Source organism: Gekko japonicus, unplaced genomic scaffold, assembly GCF_001447785.1.
Source record: "Gekko japonicus isolate JY-2015 unplaced genomic scaffold, Gekko_japonicus_V1.1 scaffold1922, whole genome shotgun sequence".
In the NCBI taxonomy this organism is placed as follows: Eukaryota; Metazoa; Chordata; class Lepidosauria; order Squamata; family Gekkonidae; genus Gekko; species Gekko japonicus.
This window is the reverse complement of record NW_015173194.1, coordinates 220,861-222,087: the sequence shown is the minus strand read 5'-3', so window position 1 is coordinate 222,087 and position 1,227 is coordinate 220,861.

Genomic DNA, 1,227 nt, shown 5'->3' with positions numbered 1-1,227 from the left:
ACTGCACAGCCAATCGCAATCAAGATTCCACACTTGAGAAGAGACGGACTGAATGTAATAGCAGGGTCTCAGGTAAATACTCTCACCATTCCACAGTTAAGAAGGATACATCTGCCCATCAATCTCCAATTCTGAGATATTTGTTTCCTTCACTATGACCGATTTCCCACAAGCAGCTGTGCCACCCTCGCCCTTCCCTTTCCTCCTATTGTATTCGTCAATTTCCCACAGCATCCCCCGATTTTCCCCACGTCTTCTCGATCTCAAAAAAAACCAAGGATCGAGAAGACACGGGGGAAATTGGGGGATGCTGTGAGTCAAAATGCAGCCGCGCAGCAAGTAGTGAGAAATTGATGAATACAATCGGGGGAAGAGCGAGGGCAGCGCAGCTGCTTGCGGGAAATCGGTCTATGTTTTCCTGCGGAATTAAACCCAAACATATGGTGACCATGTCAACTAAGCTTGTCATTCCAGTGTGGTCCTTGCATTTGTTAAACACCTTTATTGTGCTGTATGCTAATTCACTGCTCACCCTCTTCCTATATGTATGGACTGGCAACTTCCATTTCAATGACTCTGAAGAAGTGTGCATGCACACAAAAGCTTACACCCAGAATTAAACCTTGTTCCTCTTAAAGATGCCACTGAACTCATACTGTCTTCTGCATTATTTAGACCAGCACAGCTACCCCACCTGAAACTTGTGCTGCATGTAAGGTAAAGGTAAAGGTTTCCCTTGCTTGAAAGCCAGTCAGATCCGACTCTAGGGGGCAGTGCTCAACTCCGTTTCCAAGCCGAAGAGCCAGCGCTGTCCGAAGACTTCTCCATGGTCATGTGGACAGCATGCCTAAACGCCAATGTACACAGAACGTCATTACCTTCCCACCGAAGCGGTACCTATTTATCGACTTGCAATTTCTTGCTTTCGAACTGCTCGGTTGGCAGGAGCTGGGGCCAGAGACGGGAGCTCACTTCACCACGCAGCACTAGGATCTCGAACTGCCGAACTGCAGACCTTCCAGTCTGCAGCTCAGCGTCTTAGCCTCTGAGCCACCACTGCCCCACGTATCACAGCAATGAATCCCTAATCATAACCAGGGCTCCATCTGTCCTTGGGGAGGCAGTGTCCCAGGGCAGAAGGTGCGGCTTCCAGGATGGCTGGAACCTTCTGCTGCTCTCTTGGCTGGGCGCCTTGAAAACGGCTGCCCATTTGACCCACTCTGCTCT